We start from the raw sequence: 5,437 nt of genomic DNA on the forward strand, positions 1-5,437 counted from the left end.
TCACCCCCACCTGGCTGACTGTACCTCTGTCTGGCTTTCTGGCTTTTAATCCCCTTTCTCCTGCTCTTCTGGCCTGCTTCTTCGGGCTTCCCTGAGTTGTCTCTCCTCACCTGGAAGCCTGGGGCTCAAGGCCTTTAACTCCTTCCCTGCTCTTCTGGCCTGCTACTCTGGCGTCCCTGCGTTTTCTCTCCTCCACATCCATATAAAGATGGTCACATCCTTATATTTTAGAGATATAAAACTAAAGCTGGAAAAGAGTAACGTGGCTTTCCCAGAATTACCACAGGAGGGTCACAAAATGGAAAAATGTTAGTCAGAACCCTGATCTTCTTGTAACTGAACATTTTTTCAGTTTTTCAAGATTTACAGCCTTGGAAATCCTATGGGACAGTTCTACCTTGTCCTATAGGTTTGCTAGGAGATGGAATTGATTCGATGGCATTAGGTATGATTATTTAGTTATTTGTGTACATGTCTTGTCTCTCAGATGGTCAATCCCTTGAAAAATGTCTCTAGCATATTGTCTAACTTAATTCCTAACATGTTCCTACTCAGTGAATGTTTATGCTGATGATGAACTGAAGTGATACCAGAAGCAAAAGATGAGTGATGCTTTATATGAAATGGAACCCTTGTGTGAGGCCAATTGAACTTCTCTAGGGTACTATTAGGCTATCCGAAGGGGTCATTTTTCATTTAGTATCTGGCTTCCTGAAAGAGCCCTTTACCCCCATGGAGTGGGAGTATTATATCATGGTCTCCCAGACCTAAATTACCTTTTCAGTAACTCATCACTGGTCAAGTCCCAGTGAATAGCAGTGAGAGTGGTGTTGCTTTACTGCCATCTAGATCCCCAGTTCACTGTGGAACCTACCTCAGTTCTTAGTTCCCACTCCCTTCAAAGTGATTCCCTCTAATTAGGTGCAGAATGACACCTATTGGTGCACCTTCAGCAGAGTTTTGGGGTGGCTGCTTTGGCTTCTGATTATCTTATTTGAGTGTTGTTGGCTGTGGAGGGGTGATTTGGCATTACACTAAGCTGAGCTTGAGTTCACCATCTCTGGTTTGGATTGGGCCTGTATAAAATAACTCTGCAGTAATTATCTTGACTAAGTTTGCCCTTTTGTGTTTAACTTCTATGTTAGATTTTAAAATCTCAGAAGGAAGAAAGAGAGAAAGAGAGAAAGAGAGAGAGCCTAACATATTTTAAGAAACCAAAAAACACCTTGTGAAAAGTCAACTTATAAAATCCCAGCTGTTGAAGATGTAAATTTAGTTACTGTTTCTACCTCCAGTAGGTATGGATGCATGGGTAAACCTGTGTGCCTGCACATGTATTGGACTTATTTCAGCAGGAAAAAATGTTCAGTTACAAGAAGATCAGGGTTCTGACTAACATTTTTCCATTTTGTGACCCTCCTGTGATAATTCTGGGAAAGCCACGTTACTCTTTTCCAGCTTTAGTTTTGTATCTCTAAAATATAAGGATGTGACCATTTGCTTTCTAAAGCTCTTTGTGGATTTCATTTTATGATTAATTACCAATAATTTAGAAGAGTACTAAACAGCTGATTTGCACAAGATGCTATCTACATAAATAATAAATAAATAAATAAATAAGTAAATAAGGAATGATGATTGGTGCCTTCATTTTGACCTTAGAGGAATAGGAGAACAGTAGACTCTTACTTAGTGACAGAGATCTCCTATTTTTGTTTTTTTTTTTTTGGGCCTTATTTTGTGCTCCATGTTTCTGGTTAGTGCAAATGCTTTGCTCTTGGCTACTGACCTAAGGGTTGGCAGTTTGAATTCACTGATAAATGCCATGGAAGAAAAACATGGTAATCTGCTTCCATAAAGACCACAGCAAATAAAACCCTATGCAACAGTTCTACTCTCTAACACATGGGGTAAAACATGAGTTAGAATCAACTCAATGGCAATGGTTTGGTTTGGTTTGGTTTACTTTGTGCTTATTGTCTTCACTCGTCTGTTTCTCAATTTCTTGTTCATTTATATACTTGCAAATTTTTTCAGCTTTACCCTGTGGGAGAGACTTCCTTCTGCCTGACTTCAGTTTTCTTGTGTGTAAAATGATGGACTCTCAGGTCTCTGGCAAGGATGCTGTTCTTTAATTCCTTGAGACTTTTTCTGATAGCATTTTCAGGAGGAATGGAGTTTGTCTAATCCTTCACTATCTGTTCATTCATTCTCCTTACAGGTGCAGTTTTTCTGGTATGCTCTCTCAGATGGCAGCAGAGCAAAGAATGAGATAACTGCTAAGGACTGGCTGCCAAAACCTTATGTGGGAAAACAGAGTTTTCCAGAATTGATATTTCTAGGAATGATTGAAGGAAAAGAAAAAGAAAAGAAGGTAAGAAATAGATGCAGCTCAACTTGGCAAGGTTAACAGGACAAGCAGCAGGCTCTTGGGCTCAGCTGCCAGCATGACCTTAAATAAACCAGCTTTGCCTGACAGGACACCTGGCAGGAATGCAGGGTTCTCAGTGGCCAGCAGGCTGTGGGAATGACATGAAGGAAATGGAGGACTGTTGGACAAAGATGCAGAGGATATCTCCAGTAGTCTCCAATGCAGTACAAGCCAGAGGTGATTGCTATCAACATCAGAGATGAGGAAATGTATGGAGTCAGCACTTCTGAGCAGTAGGGGAATATGGTTGATTGCTGACACTTTTCTCTGGTTTCTTTCAAATCGCATTTCAAGTGGCTCTGAGAAGAGTTTCTTTTTTTCTTGATTGTCTATGGAGATTGGTCTGTAATGGAATGAGCCACCAATCTGGGGGAGTTCTTCATATTTTATATTTTGTTAGTATTTCATTGAATGTGTTTCCTGACTTCTAGTTGTGACATCTTAGTCATAGTTTAGGTGGAAAATTGGAATGCGGGAGACCTAGTCTTTTTTCTATTCTGTGGTAGATTTCTTGCTAAGAGAGATACAACTGATGAAAACTCATTCAAAGGATTGGGACCTAAAGAGAGACAAGTAGGGCTAGAAAGAACCTCACTGACAACCAAATCTGACTCATGTCTTTAGAGTTGAGAGAGAAACATCTTATGTGTGTCAGACATCTCGTGTGTCAGAGCGAGAACTAGAATCCAGGGCTTCTGATGTCTACTTCACTCTCTTCCTACCATCTTCAGTGCCTCAAATTAAGAAAAGACAAGTATGTTGTTCATGAGCATTTAGTATAAGCAGATGACATTTTGGGGATGTGAAAAAAGGGGACAGCTGAGTGAAACAAGATATATGTCAGAGAAGAATTTCCTAAAGTGAGGCTGGAGCTGGATATATAAGGAGCTGAATTTTCATAAAAAGCTTTGATGCAGGGCAACAATACAGATATGGCCAAATCCAAGAACCACACTATGCACAACTAGTCCTGAAAAGGGATATCAAGAATCCCCTGATCACAACCATGAGTGTCTTAAGGGCGTCAGCTCCAAATTTTTGAGGAATGTAAGCTTTGCCAAGAAGCACAACAAGAAGGGCCCAAAGAAGATACAGACTAACAGTGTCAAGGCCATAGATGCACATAGCAAGGGTCTCATAAAGCCCAAGGAGGACAAGCCTAAGATTCCAAGGGGCATCAATTGGAAGCTCAGTTGACTCTCTTACACTGTGCTTGGGAAGTGTGCTCCTGGTTGTATTGCTAAGGGTCTCAGGCTCTACAGGTCAAAGTCCAAAGCAAAGGTACAAAATAAGGCTGAAGCTGCAGCCAAGGCTTTGATTCAGATCAGGCTCCCAAAGGTGCCTAGATGCCTATGCCTCCACAAAGGCTTCAAAGTAGAGTCCTCCATCTGAGGACAAGAAGGACTGATGTGACTCCCTAGGCTGCCGTCTGCATGGGGCCGGTGTCCTCCTGTGCTGTTTTTACAAATAAACCTGAGGCAGTAGCTGCCAAAAAAAAAAAAAGGTATTTATTATTGTAAGATGTTTTAACCACATACTCCTTTTACAATGGAAAAAACTGGAATTCAATGAGGTGATGTGATTTTTGAACTCTTTGGACAGGTACTTTTATAGATAAAATATTTTTAAATTATTTTCTCTCTTTTATTATTTAGCTTTCAGACTCCACTTTTCCGTCCCCTTTTGACTGTATCCTGCCAAACTTTTCATTTATATATATTTTTAAGGGAGAATCCTACCAATTTTGTTTACTTGCCATCCACTGCATTTCCTGTACTTTTCTCCTGTGTCCTCTGTTCTATTATTATTATTATTATTTTGAATGCAAACCCAGGACTAGCACCTAAGACCTGATTGCACAGACCCTTCATATAGATCATAAATTCTTTGCCTTATCCACATGATCCACATGGTTTGGGTAACAACATTTTGGTACTCCTCCATGCCGCAGATTTCTGTCTCTTTGGTCAACTTCAGCCCTCCTGCAGCATGCATTTTTAGTCCTTCTACCTGTTCAAAATATTTATTTCCTTAGGTGTATTCACCTGAAGTGTTTTTTCATGACACATTTCAGTTGATTTCCTCCTTTGTTTTGGTTCTCAAGGTTCTTTTGCCTCCAACTGTTGGACACAAACACCACTGTAATCACAACAGCTGAACTGATTTAACTGATTGTTCACAAAGCCATCTGGAACAATTATCACCTCCCTTTCATGACTTATCTATTCAACATTTCCTCCCAAGTAACCATGGATTTGGCAAAAGGTTTCTAGTCCAAAAGTCTGTCAATATCTGGTTTCCAAGTCAGCATAGAGTATGTATTAACTGAAGACATTTCAGGGCCTTCAAATCACTTACCCTCTTTTGTTTTCCAGTAAATGTTGCTTCTCTTGTGAGGACTTCCCCTTAACTTCTAAGGGGTTGATAGTGTGTGACCAGCTCTCTGGTATTTGTTGTTGTTGTTGTTGTTAGGTGTTTTTGAGTCAGCTCTGACTCATAACAACCCTACGTAAAACAGAACAAACACTGCATGGTCCTGTACCAGCCCCACAATCATTGCTATACCTGAAACCATCGTTGCAGCCACTGTGTCAATCCATCTCATTGAGGGCCTTCCCCTTTTTCTCTGACCCTCCAATTTACCAAGTATGATATCCTTCTCCAGGGAATGGTCCCTTCTGACATGACCAAAGTAGGTGAGAGGAAGTCTGGCCATTCTTGCTTCAAAGATGAATTCCAGTGCCGCCACGGGCGTTGGCAGCTTGTTGAGGGAGAGCCTTCCCGGCTCTCGGCGGCGGCGGTCCGGGGGCGCGTTCCAGGGTGTCGGCGGGCAGTGCCTCGCTTGCGCTCCGGAGGCGGCGGGGCCACAGCTCCAGGATTGTTATAAGGACTCATTAAGAATCTGTATAAAGGAGGCGGGGCAAGATGGCGGACTAGGCAGAAAGATTGCACAGACCCTCTTCAACAAAGAAAAGGGAAACCAATAAATACAGACACAGAAGATAA

This window comes from Orycteropus afer, unplaced genomic scaffold (genome assembly GCF_000298275.1).
Source record: "Orycteropus afer afer isolate SDZICR_OR568_19922 unplaced genomic scaffold, OryAfe1.0 scaffold00023, whole genome shotgun sequence".
Lineage (NCBI taxonomy): Eukaryota > Metazoa > Chordata > Mammalia > Tubulidentata > Orycteropodidae > Orycteropus > Orycteropus afer.